This window comes from Myotis daubentonii, chromosome 11 (assembly GCF_963259705.1).
Source record: "Myotis daubentonii chromosome 11, mMyoDau2.1, whole genome shotgun sequence".
NCBI classification, from domain to species: Eukaryota; Metazoa; Chordata; class Mammalia; order Chiroptera; family Vespertilionidae; genus Myotis; species Myotis daubentonii.
Window position 1 is genome coordinate 29,921,842 of NC_081850.1, and position 24,204 is coordinate 29,946,045.

The 24,204-nt window shown below is 39.8% G+C and overlaps 1 pseudogene; it reads left to right on the forward strand.

Annotated features, from left to right (window-relative positions):
* The window catches only part of LOC132212706 (uncharacterized), an 84,466-nt pseudogene that overhangs the window by 23,962 nt on the left and 36,300 nt on the right, over positions 1–24,204 (forward strand).

Here is a 24,204-nt window from a genome sequence, read left to right on the forward strand (position 1 = left end):
TATCAGTTGCTTATAGAAGAATAGGGGGAAAGCTGTAGCTAGAATCCATAATCACATTGGCTTACTAAGGTGGGATAGTCACTTTAAGGTAATTCCAGATCAATCTACTGGGACAAGATACAGTAGAATCCTATATAATAAAGAGAGAGGGAATATGCTAATTGACCCTCACACCATCGCAAAGATGGTGGCACCCACAGCCAATAAGGAGGGAATATGCTAATTGACTGCCACACCCTCAAAGATGGTGGTGCCCACAGCAACAAGATGGCCGGCAGGGGAGGGCAGTTGTGGGAGACCAGGCTGGCAGGGGAGGGCAGTTGGGGGCAACCAGGCCAGCAGGGGGCAGTTAGAGTGATCAGGCCAACATGCAGAGTCAGTGAGGGATGATCAGGCTGGTGGGGGGGCAGATAGGAGGGGCAGGCAGGCAGGTGAGCTACTAGGAGCCAGTGGTCTAGGATTGTGAGAGGGATGTCCAACTGCCTGTTATCAGGCCTAAACTAGCAGTCGGACATCCCCCCAGGGGTCCCAGATTGGAGAGGGTGCAGGCTGGGCTGAGGGACACCCCCCCCCCAGTGCACGAATTTTGTGCACTGGGCCTTTAGTATGATATAAAATGAATCATATATAATAAAAGGCTAATATGCAAATAGACTGAATAGCGGAACAACTGAACAACCAGTCACTGAACAAGCAAGGGGCATGCACAGAACATGGCAGGCATCAGCAGCAGGTGGCAGAGCGTGGAACATGGCGGGCATTGGCCACAGCGGGATGGTGGAGCATGTGAGCAGGGGCGCCAGACCAAGGCGGTGTGCCAGTTGCTATCAGTGGGGTGAATCTCTGGTGGTTACTGAAAATTCTTTGCTCCTGTGTGCCATGGTCCCATCCAGTGCTCACACTGCTGCCGGCACCAGCCCCACTCGCACCCGCTGCCGGTGCCTGGTGCCGGCCCTGATCACCCCTGAGGGCTTCTCCACCTTCCTCTGCTCGTGAGGGGTGATCAGGGCAGCAGTCATCACTCACACCTGCTGCAGGCGCCAGCCCCAATCTCTCCGTGCAGTCAGTGGGTGTGAGCAGGACTGGGGCCTTCAGCACATGGGAGAGGCAGTGGCAGGAGCAGGGCTGCAGGCAGACAGGGGACTGGGGCCATGGTGGGAGGGGCCAGGCGGGGGCACAGAGGATGGACAGAGACCTGCCCCTGTGCCCACCACAGCCTCGTGGTCCACGGTTCCTTTCAAGGCGCACGAATTCATGCCCTGGGCCCCGAGTATTTCAATAATAGGTCACAGTTGGGAGGTCTAAACACAGTCACCTAATGTATTCTGAAGACACAATGATCCAGTGGTGTTTTGATGAACAAGCTCTCCAGTAGTAAAAAACATTTGATGATTTCTTTAGTTTAAATACTTTTACTTTCACTGATTCCTAGCTATGGCCCCACTCACAAAATTCCTAAATATTTGCCAACAGGCTTTTATAAAACAGTAAGAATTGCATCAAACATATCACTGAAAGTAACACTGAGAATAGAAGGAGGGATGTAGCACAGAGAAGCCTTCTGTGCACATAGTGCATTTTGGTGGGCCTTCCTTGATGGGGAGCAAGCAAGAACTCCAATGTTGTGGGAAAAGCCTGTTAAACAGGAGCAGCTGCAAGTCCTAATGAGAGTAGGCCATTAAGCAAATTACCAAGACATGGATTTGGACATAAAGAAGCAAGCAGAAGCACAGTATCACATTAAAGCCAAAAAGTAAATTGTTGAGCTCTGGCTGGGTGGTTGAGTTGGTTGGAGCATCATCCCATACACCAAAAGGTTGCAGTGTCAATTCCTGATCTGGCTATGTATGGGAGGCAACCAATTGAAGTTTCTCTCTCCTCTCTCTCCCTCTCTCTAATTCATTTAAAAAAAATAAAAAATCAAATTATTGAAATTAGAAAGAAAATAAGTCTCATTATATATAAAATATTAAACAGTACAAATTAGACCTCATAAAGGTGTGGGAAATTCTATTTATAAAGATATACTTTTTACTATAAATGTCCACCTTCTTTAGGCATATAATTAATTATAAAGGGACCAGGTATAACTTCCAAAAATGACAATAGTAAGTTTATATAATCGAATAATTAATTTCATTAATTTTACTTTTCACTGTTATTGATGTAGTCACCCTTTGAATTTTGCTTCTGCAAATCAATCTCTAGTATGAGCTGACTAATTAATGACTTCATCATTACTTGGCTTTCATTCAATTATTATAACATTAATTTATACATAGGAATTATGAACATGCTTTAGTTCCTCATTAACATTAAAATCTGAAACCACTATTTTTCTGAAAATCTTATGGTAAATACTTTTTTTATATTGAACATTTTGTTTCTCCCTTTACCATGCTACTTCCTTGTTCACTTGAAGGGACTTAATAATACCCTAAATTCTATATATAATATATAATATAATACTTTATCAAGCAAGCTTTGTCCATAACCTTTAGAAAGCAAAGGAAAACTCTAGTTTTGATCAATAGAGTACTTTAATTAGCATTCCAGAATGTTGTGTTAATAGGGGCGTGAACTCCCCCCCCCACCAAACACACACAGGATTCTAGTAGTAGAAATCTATTTCTGCATGACAGAAATAAAGTGGACAGAAACTAGACAGGTACTCATTGAAGGAGAACCATTCTGAAAGGCATATAAGGAATAGAAGAAGAAAACTTTCTATTTTTACTCAGGATGACATGAGATGTAAACTAGCATGAAAGCGTGTATTTTAGAAGGCAGAGAGTTAGAAATCAGAAGTAGCAGAGTTTATACTTCAAACGTTCATGTATGAATCATTCATTCAGAACTCTTTAGGGCGTTTTTCCACAAAAGCAATGTAGTTCAAAATGGGAGTCCAAAAATCCCATCAAAGTTCTAAAATAGTTCTGAAATCAGACTGATGGGACCTCTGAGCCCTGGGTACCCCTAACTTCTCCTAAATCTCAGATGTGTGAACCCTGATCCAGAGCTTTTAGTACTGAACCTGAAGAAGCCTGTAGTTTCATATATCTCAAAGTGCTGGGATAAAAGAGACAGGAAGTTGTTGTCTGAAGCAAACTTCCTGATTTGCAAAAACAGTGTTTTGTTGGAGTCCCAGATCCTAATGACATTTCTAGACTTGCTAGTTATGTAACCTTGGACAAGGGACTCGGTTTCTCTGATTTTCAGTTTCTTAAAATGTAAGAGAGGAAAGTTACAAATTCACAGATAGTCTAAAGGCTCCAACCTTCTACCCTTTCCTCCCCTGGGCCCCAGGTGGAATGTAAGTTCCAAAGATGTAGGGATAGTCTGTCCTGCTTATCGCTGCACCCTCATGACCCAGAAGAGTGTTTTGCTTATAGTATGTGAGACATTTCTGCTGATTATGTTAATGGATAGATGCATGAATCAGAAGTGCCTCAGAAAGAAAAGATGCTCTTTAATGTTAATTCTTTTACCTTTTCCCCACAATTAATGGCATTTTAAGTGGGTGTTAGCAAAGGTACCAGAAGGCAGGATAACTGCGGCTGTTCGTTGGATGGGCCATGTGGTAGCATTCTTCACTGGGCTGTTTACATGGCAAGTCAAGTCTCACCTGCAGTGGTGACATCTCCTGTGGCCTGTCCATTGTGAGTGTGCTTCTGGCCCAAATCCCCCAGGTTATTTCTCACAGTTTGGTGTTTGTAAGACTATCACTCTTGTTGGAATAGAGCAGCTATCTTCAACCTTTTTCATCTCACAGCACACATAAACTAATTAATAAAATACAGCGGCACACCAAAAAAATAGGTATAATTTTGATTCACTCACACTGCATGGCTATTGTTGTATTGGCTCTTGTCAGTTTTTATTTGACAATCTAAGGGAAAAGAGGTCAGTGCCCCTGACTAAATTAAAAATTCTTGTGCCACACTGGTTAAAATCCCTGGTAGATCCCTCAGGTTAATACTCGCATGCTGTTATGCTCAATCTGCTTAGCAAGGTTTAATTTGGTGGAATGAGGGCTGCCTGTATGTGTAGCAGTCAGACCTGATAATAGCCATCTAAGGTGGAATTTATCAATTATGCTGAAATGTTTGTTTTTAAAATGTCAGGTGTCCAGATGGCGGAATGGCAATGGGGGCCATTAAAAAATGCTTAGACAAACGGAGTCTTAATAAATAAATGCTCTACCTAGTTGTGCAGGTCCATAGCAAAGGTGAGTTAAAAAATAAAGTTTAATAGGTCAAAGCTTCATAAAGTTAAGTGGAAACAACATCTTGAGATGAACCACAATGTAACTTTACTTTTATATATTTACTAGAGGCCCGGTGCACAAAAATTTGTGCACTCGGGGGGAAGGGGGGGTCTCTCAGCCCGGCCTGTGCCCTCTCGCAGTCTGGGACCCCTCGGGAGATACTGACCTGCTGGCTTAGGCCTGCTCCCGGGTGGCAGAGGGCAGGCCCAATCCCTAGGTGCAGCCCCTGGTCGGGCTCAGAGCAGGGCTGATTGGGGAGTTGGGGCGCCGCCCCCTGTCATGCACAGAGCAGGGCGGATCGGGAGGTTGCGATGCCACCCTCAGTCACACTCAGGGTAGGGCTGATTGGGGGGTTGGGGCACCGCCCCCTGTCACACCCAAGGTAGGGTTGATGGGGAGGTTGTGGCGCCACCCCCTGTCATGCACAGAGCAGGGCCCATGAGGGGGTTGGGGAGCTCCCCCCTGTGACCCACAGAGCAGGGCCCATCAGGGGGTTGAGGAGCTCCCCCCTGTCACTCACAGAGTAGGGCCGATAGGGGAGTTGGGGCATCGCCCCCGTCACACCACAGAGCAGGGCAGATCAGGGCGTTGGGACGACGCCACTGTCACACTCAGGGCAGGGCCGATGGGGAGGCTATGGCTCTACCCTGTCACACACAGAGCAGGGCCCGTGGGGTGGGGGGGTTGGGGGCGCCACACCCTGTCACACACAGAGCCACAGGGCGATCAGGGGATTGGGGAGCTCCCCCGTATCAGGCACAGAACAGGGCCGATCAGGGGGTTGGGGCGCCTTCCCCTGTCAGGAACAGAGCAGGGCTGATAGGGAGGTTGTGGCCCCGCCCCCTGTCACACACAGAGCCATAGGGCGATCAGGGGGTTTGGGCGCTGCCCCCTGTCACACTAATCCCAGTGCCAGGAGGCCTCATGGCTCCGCTGATCCCGGTGCTGGGGGGCATATTATCCTTTTACTATATAGAATAGAGGCCTGGTGCATGGGTGGGGGCTGGCTGGTTTGCCCTGAAGGGTGTACTGGATCAGGGTGGGGGTCCCCACTGGGGTGCCTGGCCAGCCTGGGTGAGGGGATGATGGCTGTTTGTAGCTGGTCACACACCCTTCAGGGTGGGGGTCCCCACTGGGGTGCCTGGCCAGTCTGGGTGAGGAGCTGAGGGCTGTTTTCAGGCTGTGACTGAAGCTCCCAACTGCTCCTTTTTTTCTTTTTCTTTTTTTTTCTTTTTTTATTCTGGGCCAGCTTTAGCCTGGCTCCAGCTCTGAGGCCTCAGCTGCTGAAAGCAGGTATCTGATTTTTTAGGTTCTATAATCGAAACTCTGTATCAACTCCAGCTCTGAGATCCCAGCTCGCTGAAAGCTGGTTTCTGGGGTTTTGTTTTAGCTTCTATATTTGTTACAATGTTTCTTAAACTGCAGGCTCAGAGGCCGGCAAGGCAGGTGGGGAACATTGCAGTCCTCTGTCACTGAAGCAAGCAAGCCTCATGTTCATTTTAAGCTGCCTGGCTGCCAGCCGCCATCTTGGCTGGCAGTTAATTTGCATATCGCCCCTGATTAGCCAATGGGGAGGGTAGCGGTCATACACTAATTACCATGTTTCTCTTTAATTAGATAGGATATTTCCCCATTTCTATGTCTCTTCTCTCCATTTCTATGTGCCTGTCTTTATCCAGGAATTACACCCTCCCATCTTGTACATTAAAATGGCTTTTCAAAAGAGAGAATTTATGTTAATAAAGAAGTCAAACAATGGTACTCTAGCTATTGGCGGTTTATCAAATTATTTTTCTTCAACTGCCAATGTGCCATCTCCTTGTTTCCCTCCACATGGCTTGATCTACAAACTTTGAACATCAAAATAGGAATCTACAACATTTCTCAAAATTAACAAGATTATTTTGAGCATATTTTTTTTTCTTTCTGTAGAATATACAAGTCCTGGTTTTATGAGCAGAGAAATATCAATAACATAGGACTGTCAGAATACTTCCAGCCATGTTAACACATCTGGAGAGGAAATAATACTGTGGATCATTTATTTTTATATTCAACTTTTACTTATAATAGTGAAAAATGAAAAGGCAGCTTAAATGCTTAAATCGAAGTATTGTTTGCCAGTGACAATTCATCCAAATGATGATATTTTACAGCTATTAAGGCTTTTGTTGTTGTTAATCCTCACCCAAGGATATTTTCCCATTGATTTGTAGAGAGAGTGAAAGGGAGGGGGGACAGACAGAGAGAGTAAAACATTGATGTGAGAGAGACACATCAATTGGCTGCCTCCCACAGGCACCCCAACCTGAGCCAGGGATGGAGCCTTTAAGTGAGGAAGGTACACTTGACAGGAATCAAACCAGTGGCCCTTCTGTCTGCTGGCCAACACTCTATCCACTGAGCCAACCTGGCCAGGGCAGCTATTTAGCCTTTTTAAAAAAGAAGGAAATGAGGAAAGAAATGAGAATCAGATACAAAAACTAGGGAAGAATCTTTGAAGATTTTTTAATGTCTTATTTTAGTTAGATTTGTATAAATTACATAAAATTCACCCTTTCTTAGTGTACATTCTGAATATTGACAAACATGCAGAGTCCTGGAACCACTGCTCAACCAACCGCATCACTCCGCAAATTCCCTCATGCCTCTTCTTAGTCATCGCCTCCCTCCCTCCACCTCTATCCTCTGTCAACAACGGCTTGGTCTCTGTGGTTTGTCCTTCCCCAGAATGCTCTATAAAGGCATTCATACAATATGTAGCCTTTTGTGTCTGGCCTCTGTCACTTAACATAATGCAGTTGAGATCCAACAATGCAATTGTGTGTATCAATAGTTTGTTTTTATTTTTTAACTTAGTAGTAGGGTATGCATGCATATGTCACAGTTCACTTATCCATTCACCAGGTAAAGTCTTCTGGGTTGTTTGCAGTTTGGGGTGATTATGAATTATAGCTGCTGTAATATTTCAATATAATTTTTTTTATGAAAACATGTTCTCTTTTCTCTTGGGTAAACACTCAGACGTGTAGGAGTAGAGTAGTTGATTTGCATAGTGAGTGTGTTTAACTTTATAAGAAGTTGCCAACTGTTTTCCAAAGTGGCTGCACTCTTGAATTCCTTCAGTCATGCTTGGTGGGTCAAGACTCAGTGGTTCTCAACCTTCTGGCCCTTTAAATACAGTTCCTCATGTTGTGACCCCAACCATAAAATTATTTTCGTTTCTACTTCATAACTGTAATGTCGCTACTGTTATGAATCATAATGTAAATATCTGATATGCAGGATGGTCTTAGGCGACCCCTGTGAAAGGGTCATTCGACCGCCAAAGGGGTCGCGAACCACAGGTTGAGAACCACTGGTTCAAGTATTTCCATATCTTCACCAGCAGTTGGTATTGTCCATTAGTATTTTTTCTTTTCTTTTTAATTTTAGCCATTCTGAGAGGAATATAGTGTTATTTCCCTTGTTATCAATAATTAACCAATAAAATGTATGGAATCCATGTCTAGAAATACATGTTTAATTAAAGAAAGAGATTGCTGTTTTGGAGGCCTCTCTATAATGTCACACTGTATCAGTTTTTCTCCCTCAACTCATGAGAATGGCATCTACAGCATTCATAACATTGTAAGATATAAATTAGTGTTTTGCATCCTAGAGAGAATTTCTCAGGAGCCAGTATACAACACTACAAAACCTGAAACTTCTGTGATTAGTTCTGCTTTGATTCTTTGGTAAGAAAACAGAAGTCAGTGGCACCTTCTGTGTTAGCAGCACGGGACTTCAACTCTGAATATTCTGGGTATTAAATGATATGGAAGCACCATCCTCAATAATACTCATCCAAGAGAGTGAGCAGAGGTGTGAAATCACATGTTGAGTTGAAGAATAGCTTGACCTACTGTGGAATTTTTCAAACATCCCCATAAGTAGAGAGAATAATGAAAATCATCTCCTCGCAGGAAGTATTGACATGATTGGTGTGTTGCCAAACTTTGTTTCTTATCCCAACATGAGGGTGGGGAGGACTTAATCTTTTCACAGCATATTTTAGACATGATAAGATTTCACTTGCAAATATATTTTTGTGTATCTCTAACAGATCATGGCTTTTTTTTAACATAACAATGCCATTATCACACCTAATAAAATAGCATAATTATTTAACACTATCAAGTGCCTAGTCCATGTTCAAATTTCCCTGCCAAGATATTGGATTTGATTGTTATATGTGTTAAGTCTCTTAAGTTTCCCCTACTTTTTAAAATGCTGCACATTTATTAAAGAATATTGTATATCTTCATATAGAATTTCTCTCATTACATCGCTGTGGTTTTGTTAAACATGTTTCTCTACCTTGTGTCTATCTGATAGATCTAGAGCAGTGGTTCTCAACCTGTGGGTTGAGACCCCTTTGGGGGTCGAACGACCCTTTCACAGGGGTTGCCTAAGACCATCTGAAAACATATCTATAATTACACTAGAGACCCAGTGCATGAATTCGTGCATGGGTAGGGTCAGTAGGCCTGGTCGGTGATCAGGGCAGATCTGTGGGGCGACCAGCAGGCGATCAGGGGCCTGAGGACTGGGAGCAACTCCTGTGTTGAGCATCTGCCCCCTGGTGGTCAGTGCGCATCATACCAACTGGTCATTCCGCCAGTTGTTCTGCTTTCAGTCAATTTGCATATTAGGCTTTTATTATATAGGATATTGTTGTTGTGATTAATCACTATGCTTTAATTATGTCCAATTTGTAACAATGAAAATACATCCTGCATATCAGATATTTACATTACAATTCATAACAGTAGCAAAATTACAGTTATGAAGTAGCAACGAAAATAATTTTATGGTTGGGGGTCATCACAACATGAGGAACTGTATTAAAGGGTCCTGGCATTAGGAAGGTTGAGAACCACTGTTCTAGAGCCTTTCTTAATTACTTTAAATACGTATAAGGATAATAGGAGGGCTGATTTTGGAGCGATTTGAAATTACACCATCATCACCACCTTCCCCCAACACAGCAGAATACTTGCAAGGTGTTCCCTTTAGCTTAATTTCAAACTGTGGATGTAAGCAGAGCAACCAAGGGCATTTTCTGTTGCATATAAGATGAACACCAAATTCTTTAACTTGATATTCCACAGTCCAGCACAGACCAATGCTACCTTTCCAAATTTATCTCTCAATATTATCCAGCATCACTCTGACTTAGCCCTTTGCCTTGCCTTCTCTCATTACATCTCGGTATTTAAAAAGCTAATTTGTTCGTCTTCAACATCTGCTCACTACTCTGTTCTGATCTTTGATCATTTGACAAAAATCTCTTTCAGGCAAATAGTGCACTCCTGCTACCCTCTGCTTGCCTCAAATCTTCAACTTTGAAACCCCAGCTAAGCTCTTCACCCACTAAATGACTCCATACTTTCAAATTTCTTTTTCTCCATTGCCCTTGAAGAGCTAACTCATTCACACTGCACTGTGAGAAGCAGAACATGCTATTCCCTCCAAGTAGATCCCTACATGGTAGAATTTTAGTGAGGATGCGAAATGAAGCAAGTCATTTAAAGCGGTGGGGATGTTGGTTGATTGAGAGAGTGGCACAGAGAGGGAACTGGTTCTGGAAGAGGAACCCCATTCTGAAGTTCATAAATCTCCCTTCCATCTCACCCTCTTTGGCCCCTCTAACTCCTATACATTCTTCAAAGTATTGTTCAAGTCCTATTTTGTGAATAAACCTGAACTGAATTCATCCACGTATACCAATGCCATACTTGTTCAAAAAATTAATGGGATGCAATGATGACTTCCTCCTCTAAATGCCTTTAACAACTATCCCTTATTACGCCTATTACAATTGAAGCCTCTATTGTCATTTGCTCATGTTCATATTGTGTCTCTCTGTCTAATTATTGTGAATAAGCAATTGTATACCTTTTGGGGTCCACCAGAGTGGAACACAATGATAAGCACTTAATAAACATTTGATAAGTAAAGAAAAAATTATTTGTTGAAGAGTCTGAGAAAACCTTCCTTCTTCAGGGCTTGTATAAAAAAAGCAAAGCAATAAAGTTGACAGAATTTATTGAACATTACTGAACTGAAATCTTCTCGGCAATAGGAGATTTTCTTTCTTGTAATCAGGAAAATAAAGTTATCTCAGTAGCTTTTGGGAAAAACTTGATTCAAGTAAATTATTGCATTCTATTAGTCATTTAATTGTTTGGTCAGTATTGCTCAGACTATGCACACATTAAAGATAGAGAAGTAAGACCTAACATATCTCCAGTGGAGTTGTTAATGGGGAAAATACCACACAGAGTAGGGCAAGCACAAGACTCAGTCTTCATGGTTTCATTTTGTGATGATAATGGCTACAATTCACTGTATGCTTCCTGATGAGCCAGTATCTGCTCCAAATTTTTCACATATATTAATCCTTTCATCACTAAAACAACACTGTGAGAGAGATACTGTTATCAAACCCATCTATACAAAGACGTGTCTGAGTAACTATTGTAATAAAAAATGTAGAAGTAAATTTATATTCGCAATATGATTTCACTTTAAGAGTAAGTGAATAGTGCTTTAAAAGGTTTTTCTTAATGCTTTTTTCTCACAAGATTCCATGGTTTCTGTCATACGGGTCTTAATTCTCAGGAATACTTCACCTAACTTTGAGTGTAAGACAAACTAAAACATAATATAAGTAAAAGTCACTAAATCTTTTATTGAGTGCGCTCTCTCTTGTCATTTAAACAACATTCATACTTTCTGCAACTCTTTAGAATCATGGAATGTGATTTAGTGATATAATCTTATAGATTAAGAAATGGAGATGTGAATGGTTAAAATCCAGAGTCTCATTCATAAAATCCACTAATATTAGCTACAGAACTTATGAGAATGTTATTAAAAGAACTTGTATAAAGATTCTTGTACTAAAAAAAAATGAACTCAGTTTTTCTAATTCTGGATGCAGCCGTTTTCATGAATACATGCCAATGTCCTTCTGAATTGATACCACTAAGGACTGACTTCGTTTTTTTGGAACAATTCTATGTAGAAGAAAAGGTTGATGTCTTTTTGTCTTCAAGAGAAAAGAGAAAAGCACATAAAATACCCAATTAGGGCCACAAAAACAAACAAGTGAAAACAAACCCCATACAGTGAAAGAGACACAAGAAAAATATTTAACTCTTCTCATAAAACAATATGCTGGGGGAAAACTAAAAACAAAACAAAACACTTTTTTTTTCTTTTAAAAATATATTTTTATTGATTTAAGAGAGAAAGGGAGAGGGAAAGAGAGATAGAAACATCAATGATGAGAAAGAATCATTGATTGGCTGCCTCCTGCATGACACACACTAGGGATGGAGCCCACAACCTGGGCATGTGCCCTGACTGGGATAGTTAAGGTATTACAAATGTGTCCTCATCCCCCCCATTAACCCCCAACCTCCCCCCCACACACAAACTCATGCTTCCATCCCCCCGTTGTCCATGTCCATTGGAAGAGATCAACAGAAGGACTTGTATACATGTATATAAGCCAAACCAATGAACAAAACACTTTTTGAAATGTTAATGAAAATGAAGGAATTGAATTGTTAACCAATGTCTATGTAAATTAATAGAAGAGATTTCTTTTTGGAAATAATACCCATCATTTAAGTGATTGCTAAAACTTGTTTTATGTCCAATAACATAAAATTTCAGGTCACATAGACAAATATAGTCATTAAATAAAGTACTTTATTTTTTTAAAAATATATTTTATTGGTTTTTTACAGAGAAGAAGGGAGAGGGATAGAGAGTTAGAAACATTGATGAGAGAGATTGATCAGCTGCCTCCTGCACGCCCCCTACTGGGGATGTGCCCGCAACCAAGGTACATGCCCTTGACCGGAATCGAACCCAGGACCCCTCAGTCCACAGGCCGACGCTCTATCCACTGAGCCAAACCGGTTCAGCAATATAAAGTACTTTATTACATAACATTAAAAATGACATTAATCAGAGATACCACCTATAGCTTTGATTACAAAAACTAGGATTTCATAGTTTTTTTTCCTAAAGAAAAATAGCTTTAGTAAATGTCATTGCAACAGTTAATAGGCATTACAAAAATATACTAATTAGCATCCATATTTATTTTAATATCTTAAAGATAATTATGTGGGACCAACATAATAGGTGAATTACTTCATTTAAATATTAAATTACCTGCACTCTGGTTTCTGATTATTAAACCTTTTTTTCTGAATTTTTAAATTACAGTTGACATTCAATATTATATTAGTTTCAGGTGTATAGCATAGTAGTTAGACATTTATTTAACTTACGAAGTGATCTCACCAATAATTCTATTATCCACCTGGCACTATACATAGTTATTACAATATTATTAACTATACTAAAGGCCCAGTGCATGAAATTCGTGCATTGGGAGGGGGGATCCCTCAGCCCAGCCTGCACCCTCTCCAATTCAGGACCACTCAGAGGATGTCCGACTGCCAGTTTAGGCCTGATAACCAGCAGTTGGACGTCCCTCTCACAATCCTGGACCACTGGCTCCTAATCGCTCACCTGCCTGCCTGCCGCTCCTACCTGCCCCCCCCTCCAGCCTGATCGCCCCTCACTGCCTCTGCGTGCTGGCCTGATCACCCCTAACTGCCCTCCCTGCTGGCCTGGCCATCCCTAACTGCCCCCCACTGCCAGCCAGGTTGCCCTCTACTGCCCCCTCCCTGCCAGCCTGGTCATTCCTAACTGCTCCCCCCCACTGTCCTGGTCACCACTTCCCCCCCTGCTGGCCTGGTCACCCCTAACTTACCCCCTCTGCCAGCCTGGTTGCCTTCAACTGCACCCACCCCCACCAGCCTGGTCACACCTAACTGACTCCCCCACTGGCCTGGTTGCTTCTTATGCCCCCCCTGCTGGCCTGGTTGTCCCCAACTGCCCCACTCTACTGGCCTGGTCGCCCCTAACTGCTCCCCTGCCGGCCTGGTCGCCCCCACTTCTCCCCCTTGCTGGCCTGGTCACCCCCAACTGCCCCACCCGCCAGCCTGGTCACCCCACGCAGCCTGCTTGTTCAGTCATTTGGTTGTCCCTCACTAACCCCACTGACAGCCTGGTTGTAGGCAGCCATTTTGTGAGGGCATGGTGGTCAATTTGCATATTACCTCTTTTTATATAGGATTCCCTATGCTATAACTCACATCCCTGTAGTTTCTTATTCTTCTTATGCCTAGTCATTGAAAGCCACCTTTTCTTTATCCAGTCCCCAAAGGAATGTGCAGAAAATCTTTTTTTTCCATTTAGTTTTTTCTTTATTTTCTTTATTGATTAAGGTATTAAATATGTGTCCTTATCCCCCCTCTGTCTCCCCACAACCCCCCACTCATGCCCTCACCCCGCTGGTGTCTGTGTTCATTGGTTAGGCCAGTGGTTCTCAACCTGTGGGTCGCGACCCCTTTGGCGGTAGAACGACCCTTTCACAGGGGTCTCCTAAGACCATCCTGCATATCAGATATTTACATTATGATTCATAACAGTAGTGACATTACAGTTATAAAGTAGCAACGAAAATAATTTTATGGTTGGGTCACAACATGAGGAACTGTATTTAAAGGGCCAGAAGGTTGAAAACCACTGGGTTAGGCTTATATGCATGCATACAAGTCCTTTGGTTGATGTCTACCCCTTACCCCTGCCCTCCCCTACCTTCCCTCTGTGGTTTGACGGTCTGATCAATGCTTCTCTGTCTCTGGATCTGTTTTTGTTCATCAGTTTATAATTTTCCTTTTATTCTACAAATGAGTGAGATCATGTGATATTTATCTTTCACTGACTGGCTTATTTCACTTAGCATAATGCTCTCCAGTTCCATCCATGCTGTTGGAAATGGTAAGAATTCCTTTTTTTTTTAACACAGCGTAGTATTCCATTGTGTAGATGTACCACAGTTTTTTAATCCACTCATCTGCTGATGGAAATATTTGATTTTTATGATATTAACTACAACTACCTCCATATGATGCTTTTCTAATCGCTATCATATATGTGTATTCCTGAGAACCATCCGCATTTCCTCTCTCTCCCTCTCTCTCTTTCATTCATTTCACTCTCACTTGCCCTATCTTATTTATTTTTGCCACTTACAGCTCAATCTTCAGTTCCCTATCCTCTCCAATCCTCCTTACAAAAGTCATTCAGGCCTACGGTTTTAATTATTGTCTCCAGGCTGAGGATTCCAAAAACAGACCTCTAGTCTGGATTCCCCTGAGTTATTTCTCCTTCCTATTTGATATTTTCACTTAAATATTTATTATAGCAATCTATATTTTATCTTCCTCCACAAATACCTTTTCTCTTCCCACTGCTCTCTCTTGAGCAATATCAACGTCATTCTTAAAAGCTAATTCAGTGATTCCTTTGATTCATTCCCCTGCCCCTCAAGTATTTCTTTTTCCTCAAAATCTTGACATTTCTTCCTTTAAAATGTCTCCCTTGCCATCTTTTTCTTACCCTTTTCACTGCTACCATTTGCCGAACATTTCCACACATCTGGAATCCCGTCTGCCATACCTCCTAAGTAGTTGTCCTACTTAAGGGATTACCTATACCAGCCTATCCTGTATGATTTTTCTAAAAATATATTCTATTGATTTTTTATAGAGAGGAAGGGAGAAAGATAGAGAGTTAGAAACATCGATGAGAGAGAAACATCGATCAGCCGCCTCCTGCACACCTCCCACTGGGGATGCGCCCACAACCAAGGTACATGCCCTTGACTGGAATCGAACCTGGGACATTTCAGTCTGCTGGCCGATGCTCTATCCACTGAGCCAAACCGGTTACGGCTATCCTATATGATTTTATCTATTTTTACTTAAATAGTACATATGTTGAATAACCTGCCCACCTATGAAACTATAATCATCACCTTATTGTGTATGTCATCCCAAGTCTAAACCACTAGTCCTCATAAACAGATGCACATATACAGACCTCCCCACACACTCACTCACACACTGGCATTTATTGTTGTATCTGGCACACATTATGGAATAAAAAAAATTGGTGATGAGTAAAACACACACACACACAAACACAACACCTTTTTATTCTCTTCTCTTCCATATATACCTATGTTCCCTATTCTAAAATTATGAAAAGGAGTGAGAAAAGCTAAGATATAACCTGCACTTGAGTAATAATAATTGTGCTAAGGAACTAATATAAAATGTATGCTTCTGCTGGAAATATTCATATTAGAGGATACTATTAATAAAGCCAAAATAATGAACTCTACCTAGTAGAGGCCAATTTAACAAAGTCCATTCTCCCTTATCACACATATGCACATACACACACACTCACACACACCTTCAGCCCTGGCCAGCCATTTCACATCTGGTGAAATATGTCCGCAGAAACTTAATATCACTAATGGCAAAAGAAATTCATGACAAATGTCTTTCCCATGATAGTCTCTTTAGTAAATGAGGAATATACTTTGACCTCAAGTAATTTTTAGAAAGGCTCTAAAGGTACTAGTAGATGAATTCCTATGAGGTCTTATTCTTCTAAGAAAAAGAAGTTCATGGTTAATTTATTAATGATGATTTTTGGATTTCAAATAACAAATATAAACAAGAAAGCAAGCAATGCTCAAGAAAACAAATATTAATACCTAATACACATATAAAAATATTTAGCCTCTCTAGTCCTCAGTGACTGGCAAGCTTTAAAGTAATATATCATTTTTAAGTAACAAAGACTGATTACTGAAAAAAAAAACACCTTCAATTACTGCAAGCGTGCCTTCAGACAGGCACTCTCAGACTCTGCTGTGGAAATGGAACCATGCAGTATTAGTGTACAAGAACCTTTAAAACAGTCATACATATCGACCTGGCATGTCCCAATTTACCCATCAGGCCTAAGTAAGAAACATATCATTTTAAAAGTTACAAAATTTATGTTCCAAAATATTTACCACAATTATTGTAAAAGCTAAATATCGAAATGCATCTAAATGTTAAAATATTTTATCAGTCTATAATTATAAACAGCTTGGGTAGACTTTTATAATATAAATAGAGGCTCAATGCATGAAATTCGTGCAAGAGTAAGCCTTCCTTCCCCCGGCTGCCACCACCGGCTTCCCTTCGGCACCCGGGACCCAGGCTTCCCTTGCAGCCCCGGCTTCATTTGGAAGGTCATCCAAAAGGACGTTGGGAAGGACATCCAGTCTAATTAGCATATTATGCTTTTATTATTATAGATATTGAGTGAAAAATAAGAATACTTGACCCTATATTAGGTATTACACAAAAGAAATAAAAGTGTATAGACATGCATATACTTATAAAATATGTATACAAATCTATTTTAAATATAGTAAGAGAAAATTATACAAAATTAAACCAGCTGTTATCGCTTGATTTAGATTGTAAGTAGTTTTGTTTCCTTCATTTTTTGACTCTTCCGCAATGATTCTATATTCCTTACATAAATAGAAAACATTTCTTTAAATTAAAAATAAAATCAAAGTCTGGATATGGATTTCCCAGAAACAATAAGTGGGGTCTTCTTTGGAGAGTTCATAGGAAGTTGGGAGACAGACATCTGTAGCACAAGGAGAAACAGTTCTGCACTCAGCCCATGTTGTAAACTCGAGTTTAACCGCAGAGCTCGCGTTCAAGGTTGATCCTACTGCAGACTGATTCTTGTATAACTGAATTATAAAGATCCCCAAGCCCGTATCAGCACACTCAAAACGTTAGTTTCATATTTTAAATAGGCCACCATAAAAAAGTTATTATGAAGCAAATACTTGATGGAAATAGTAGAGCAGAAGAAATAACGGAAACAATAGAGCAAAAAAAACCATCTTTCGCTAAATGGAAGAGAATTATTCTGTTTTCCAGCTGAGTTTTGTCATGAAAGTTTCCTTATGTGAACAGTATTTTATTTAAACGAGGCATACAATAACTTCATTAACCTCAGGGTACCAGTGCATTATGTATTGTTGAAAAATTGGACATTGAATCAAGGCATACGTAACCTCGAAGAGCTATTTTTAAAATTATTTTAAAACACAATAGTTAAGAGTATGGGCTCTGGAAACTGGCAGAAGATGCATTCCACTTTCCCCGCCTACCACCTGTATCACTTCGACCAACTTGCTCAACCACGCAGCACGCAGGATTAAATGACTGAAACAGGCCAAATGCTGAGAGCACAGCCAGGTCCCCTGGAAGTTCCACATGAATGTTACCTGCCATTACTCTTCATTAACCAAGCTGTGCTGGCCATCGTTACTCAGTAATTCACTAAAGGTTGATTAGCTATGAGAATCTATTCAAAGCAACTTGTAACATCACAGGATATATGCCATACAAATTTTTATATTGAATAAAACATTCAATCATTCAGTTCTGCCACTAAATAGTATTTATTAGCAATAATTTACATATGTATACATAGAGTTAGTATATTCTTAGTATGTAAGATAGTCATTCTCTCTGCTTTTTCAAGTCTAAATGAAATATATTCCTAATCTAAACTTTTTAAAGTAAATATGCCCATGATTACAATTTTGCATTTCTGATTGCACAGAGGGGGAAATAAAATAAGTCTCTCTCCTGAGGAATTTTTTTTTCAGCCTGTTGAACTGGGTTCTAAAAATTGAGCCTGCAGGAATGATTAGAATGAAATGGTCAAAAATAAATTTTACCCAGCTCATTTCAATCAATTCCAAAGCCCAAATAAAGTAAGTCTCGAGTAAATAATGTTAGAAATACAAAACCATCGAAGGAGTGATTTAGTGTACCACAGTAGAAAAATAATCCACATTAAAGAATTAAAAATATTTAATGTACCACCCCTGCATCCAAGTTTTTGTAAAATGAATGATTTTCTGGGGCACATTTTCATCATAGATAAATTCCTTAAGTGACACCCATAAATACAGAGCCACTAAAGACAAGACTATGACCAAGGAGAAAGAAAATAGTTAAACTCAAGTCTGCAGATGGCCTCTGTGACAAGAGTAAGAGGTTAACTTGCCAATTGATTGGATTTATTTCTGGAATTAGCCTAATGTGCCTGAGAAGTGGGAAGGAAGATGGATTTCACCATTGCTTGCTTGCTTGTGCTTCTAGAAGTCTTCACATCCAAAGGAATTTATTGTATATTCCAGAACAGTTCATAATGTAGGTTTCAGTTTCCATCAGCCTGGTGCTTTATCACATGTGTTAAACTTAAAATAACCTAAATGAATTTTTTAGGTTGATACATCTGGAAAGGAAGCATAGCCGTCACAAGTGGAGGTTCTTGTTAAAATAGTCATTGTATTTATTTATTTTTAAGGAAATGGTTCATTTTTTGTTCATCTCCTTTTCTCTTAGGACACGTTTTATAACCCAGAACTCATTAAAAATTGCTAATTACAGTATAAAATCTACACATCCACACAATTTTTGATTCTAGAATGTTAAATTACTCATTTCACTTTAATAAAAACTAGTATTTTATTGTATTATTTTGTTTTATTATATTTTTGCAATTACTGCTTAAAATGGACTTTTAAAACACACAGTATGCTTTGTAACTGATATTCTACATTAAATAGGAAACAAATATTCTAAGTATATGTTGAGTGTAGAAGTTGCCTTCCATCATTTTAAAATATGTTTATAGTTGAAAGAGGTTCTTTTGGAATTTTAAAACATTGGTCTTTGAATTCAGATAAACTCAAGTATATCACTTATTTTTTAAATATATTTTATTGATTTTTTTACAGAGAGGAAGGTAGAGGGAGAGGGATAGAGAGCTAGAAACATCAATGAGAGAGAAACATTGATTCAGCTGCCTCCTGCACACTCCCTACTGGGGATGTGCCCACAACCAAGGTACATGCCCTTGACCAGAATCAAACCTGGGACCCTTCAGTCTGCAGGCCGACGCTCTATCCACTTAGCCAAACCGGTTAGGGCAAGTATATCACTTATTAATGTTATGAGTTGATTTCTTTGAACCTCTCTTTTTTCACATGTAAAAAAAGCAATGATAATACTTGGCTTAATCATAGTAAAGATAAGATGAGGAAGTATATAACACAAATAATATGTTTGCTGAACACAAGAGAGAAATATAAACAATGTTTTCTCTCAAAGAAACAGATATCCTTGAGCAGTAAAAGCCTGAGATTTTTGATATTACTTCACGAAAATGTAATTATTACCTATGAGATAAGGGAGAAAAATTATGAGATGAGAGGAAATCTGCCACTGTACCAAAATATTTTCTTCTACTTATTTGAAGTTATCATCAGTTACAACTCCTAATGAAGGATTATGCTTTTCACCACTCTCTCTTTAGGTAAGCATATCTCAGTGAATTTTTTTATGATGTATAGAAGGTGGATTCATTGATAGTCTATTAGGTTAATTGTAGCCATCTAGTTATCACTAGTCACAACATTATATGTGTGATAGAAAGCCCCCATGATATTAAATAACTCATGATAAAAAACAGACTAGGGAAAATAAAAAATGACTTGTGAAAAAAAGGAAAATTGTATCACATCAAATGGATTTGTCCGCAGTGTGTTACAGAGTAATAGAACATGGTATGGTTCGACTCATTGCAAGTGAGGTTAATTGATGATACACTTCAACAACCTGAAATGTCAGCCCTGGTGTGTGTCCCTATCCTGAGAGGTTATACTCTCTTCTCACAGCTATATTGTGAGCCAGCACCATAATGTGTACTGGCTGGAGATTTGCATGTGAATAGTCACAATAAAGAGCTTCTGAATATAAGTAGTCCTGAATATTGTGAAAATTATGAGGCAAATAAATATTTGGCTTTATGTATAGTGTAAAGACATGGTAATTGTTGCATATGAACAATAATCCAGAAGGAGAAAATGGCGAACTTGCAGAGCAGAGTGAACTAGATCGGTGGGATGGAAATAATTTTAGAAATATTTTATCCCGGGAGCTAGAAAATTGATAAAGTCAATGATTCTGGAGTGATGGGTGTTTTTTTTTCTGTCCTTTCCCTTTGGGTGGTATTTTTATTCTCTTAAAATTGAAGTAAGAATCATACTTCACTGTCCTATTTGGAAACCATCCTATAAATGTGGGAGATCCCATTTATAGTGATGAAAATGATGATTTCAGGATTGATTTGCCAGGGAAGCATTTGCTTAAGATTAAAGGTCATTCTGGGCCAGAGAACAGAGAAAAGGACTTCACTTTTGAGCCCTATAGAAAGAAGCAAATGAAAGTTTAAAGTCTATGTCATTTATACCCTTAAAAAAAGCAGCAAATGGTGGGATTTGGAGCAAACCCAGAACACATAATAGAAGGAAAGGTCATATAATTTCTGTAACGAGACATTGGGATATGTACATTTCATTTAAACAGCATTCAATGCTAAGTCAACCAGATCATGCATGCAATTTGATAAGTGCATAGTAATATTTACTCCTTTTAACCTCCTCTCCCCATTGCAATGTGAAATTATTAGATTCAGTGTATTAATTTGTTTACAAAATACTTCTATTTTCATTGTCATTTGTGGCTTTTTACTGTTTTCATTTGTTGGCCTGTTTTGTTTTTTTTACACTCTGTCCTTGATGAATTACATTTTTTAATCAGATATTAACCTAAATTAACATTAAGACTTTTAAAAAATTATCTACCTTTTGCTTTGATGAGACTTAATGATGCACAAGAGTCAACAGAAAACCAATGGAAATAAAAGAAATTTCAAACATTGAAAAGAAATGATTTTAACATTGTTTCTCGCCATAGCTGGTTTGGCTCAGTGGATAAAGAGTCGGCCTGTGGACTGAAGGGTCCCAGGTTTGATTCGGGTCAAGGGCACATGCCCAGATTGCAGGCTCAAACCCCAGTAGGGGGCGTGCAGGAGGCAGTCAATCAATGATTCTCTCTCATCATTGATGTTTCTATCTCTCTCTCCCTCTCCCTTCCTCTCTGAAATCAATAAAAATATATTTTATAAAAACACACAACATTATTCTTCAATTTAGTTATATTTCTTATAGCAAAGGAATTCTCTTTTACAAATTTGTAGAAAGTTAAAAAGCCAAATTATAACATATTCTTTCATAATATTTTATATACTATATACAATCACTTTATCTCACTTAGTCTTAAAAAAAAGCAGAAGAAGAAATTGAGGGTGAAAAATCTAAGTATGTGTGCCCAGCCCTATCCCCTTTTGGCCATATTTTTTTCTAAGTTGGCTTCTCCATTCATAGAGAATATAAGCCCCGGTTGCTGCATACAGTTGTGCCACTTGGGCAGTCCACAAAGTTCCCAGCATAGTAGATATCTTACAAGTGTTCCCATAATTCTTTTCACAATACTTGAAAATAAAATTCAATGGCTTCATGGAACTGCCTTGAAAAATGTAAACATTTGACTTTACTAAATGATGCCTGTTCAGAAAAATTTAAACTAACAGACAGAATTGTGTGACAGCAGATGCTTTGGAATAATTTTGAGCATACTAATAAGCCTCTACCATTTAATATGTAGACATCGTCCCTACATTAAAGACGTTCCTTACCATAACATAAAAGTGAGGTCACCAGTAATAAAACATATTTTTATTGTACTCAGCTGTTTATTAAGTACCCAGCATAGAAGTATGTGCTCACTGAGGAGCAAATATATATTTGATAAACTGATTTAGGTGATAAATAACCCACATATTTGATCAGGATCTTGAAAGCACTTGGCTCTTGAAAATAAAAGAATAGGAAATTCCGTTAGCAAGTTGATAGAAACAAGTAATTCAGCATGCTGTGAGAAGATTGTGGGAGCTTTCGGCTTCGACTCCTAGGAGGCCCATACTTATCTACTGAGGTTGATGTCTATGTCACTTTTATACCCATATTCTCCATACAAATCTACACAATGGAATTTTGGCCTGCAAAAACACATATGTTATCGGTTCATGGTCTCTGTTATTTCCTGTTTGAAGCCACCCTTTGTTCTATATGTTTCATAAATCTACACCATGAGTCCCCAGAGATCTGCTCTGAGAAATAGCTATAAGCACAGAGTTCACCTTCAGGGGTTTAGTCTTTGTTACTGTCTGTTAGTCAAGGTGGGGATTTGAGGTTCCATATAGTTAGGATGATGTTGCTCAGTCTCTTCTTAATGGAATGCCAGAGCCATTTTCTCTAATAGAAAAATGTCCTTTGTTTAAAAAACCAAAACTCTCAATTTGTCCACGGGGAATTTACTGAGATAATTTTAATATCCTTAAGAATGTTGATAAAATTTCTAGAAACCTAATGTTGCTCTCCAATGGACTTCATATCATGATATTATCATCTGGTAGATTTATTCTCCAGCCCTTTAGGGATACTTCAGAGGATGTGTGGATATTTCAGAATAATTTCATTAGTTGTAAAGGCTTTCAAAAGTTATCTAAAGTCAATTTTGAAAAACGATTTTTTGAAGTTAAAGGACTTTAGGCTTATCTAGTATGTTCCTGTATGTGGGCAACTGAACTGCTTTTAACCTTTTCGAAGAAACAAACAAAATGAATTACAAGGCTGGGTTCATTGCCAAAGTTTAGATTTTCAACTTCACAAGAATCTGTAATCTAAAGTAACCACAGCTGTAAACATAAGAAATAAGAAAGAAAAACGATGACAGCTTCAGTGCATTGAAATTAATGTCATTCAAAGCCAACTCTAAATAATTATATGTGCACTGCCTTGCAAAGTAGTAGATATTGTCTGGAATCTTCAGCAGTCTAGGCGAGCAGGCAAGATCTATTAGCTTTCATTTCTCTCCAATCAGAAACTTTGCACTTTCTAAGCCTCATTTACTAAATCACTTCAGGTTCCATGTGGCAACTACTCTTTTCCTCCATTGCTCCTTGTGTCTCTCACTCCAGTCAGGACTGCCACCTAATGCTGTTACACCTGTGCCCGGCACAAGCCAAAGCAGGGGCTATGGAGTATGGCTAAACCCCAGTCCCCTGTGCACCCCTCCCCCCACCTTGAATCAGGTCTATGTACATACACCTGGACGCATCACCAGTTACTGCTGACGGAGCTGGGGCTGCCTAAGAAGGGCACCTTTCTCAATTTTGCATGAAGGTAACCTAGTGACCTGACTCCATGTACCTGAATCTCCTTCTACCGTTTCCTATTCGTTCATTCCGTGGATGTTTATGGAGAGCCTATATATGAAGCTACCAGGCTAAGCATTATGGAGGGTACAAAGGTGAGTTCTGCAAAGGCGGACACTTGCAGTTTGGAACTGATAAGGGATTACACAGCAAGAACCACCACACAACTAGAAAGTGAGCGGGCTTTGAAGGGTGTGGTGCAGGCATCAGCTAATGTTCCCCTGCTCTTTCAAATTTAGAAAATCCAACTCAAGCGCTTATTCGATAGCATGTAGGAATTTCAAGAATATTCTGCCTACACCCCAAATTTAAGTTAATTACTAAGGATTTGTGGACCCCAATTCACTTTTGCCTCTCAGCTTCTGCTTTCTCGGGATTCCATCTCACACATGTCTCATTCCCCAGAACTGTTCCTTTCTCTCTGCTTCATGCCATCCCTTTGCTCGATTTGTGTTAGAACAAAAGCCAGTGAAATACCCAAGGCTTTTCAGAGTATAAAAGACAAATAAAGTAAACAACTTAAACCTGAACATTCAATATTTGTAACTAAGAATATTTCACTGGCCACCTTCTCTGTAGGACCTCTGCTGTACCACACCCTCATTCTCACTTCCTCCTCCCTGCGTTCGCTCTCTGCCTCAGACGCCTCGCCTCCATTTCTTTATAATAGGTTGTTTAAATCTCCCTTTACTATCTCCTTCCAAGACAAGCCTTCGGAGCCTCACTGTTGATCT